This window comes from Ursus maritimus, assembly GCF_017311325.1.
Source record: "Ursus maritimus isolate PB19 chromosome X unlocalized genomic scaffold, ASM1731132v1 scaffold_X1, whole genome shotgun sequence".
NCBI lineage: Eukaryota > Metazoa > Chordata > Mammalia > Carnivora > Ursidae > Ursus > Ursus maritimus.
The window spans coordinates 57,109,960-57,110,404 of record NW_024423319.1 but is presented as its reverse complement, the minus strand read 5'-3'; positions in this window follow the sequence as shown (position 1 = coordinate 57,110,404).

The following is a 445-nucleotide window of genomic DNA, read 5'->3' as shown; positions in this document are numbered from 1 at the left end:
ATATATATATATATATATATATATATATCAATATATAAATCAGCCATAAAATAGAATGAAATCTTGCCATTTGCAACAACATGGATGGAGCTACAGAGTATTATGCTAAGTGAAATAAGTCACTGAGTAAAGACAAATAGCATACAATTTCAAAATTTAAAGAATTTAAAAATCAGAACAAAGGATCACAGGGGAAAAAAAGAGAGGCAAACCAAGAAACAGACTCTTAACTATGGAGAACAAACTGATGGTTACCAGAGGGGAGGTGGGTGGGGAGAATGGGTGAAATAGGTGATGGTGTTTAAGGAGGGCACTTGATGTGATGAGCATAGGGTGTTGTATGTAAATGTTGAATCACTAAATTCTACACCTGAAACTAATATTACACTGTATGTTAACTAACTGAAATTTAAATTAGAACTTAAAAAAAATAAAACAAATAAGA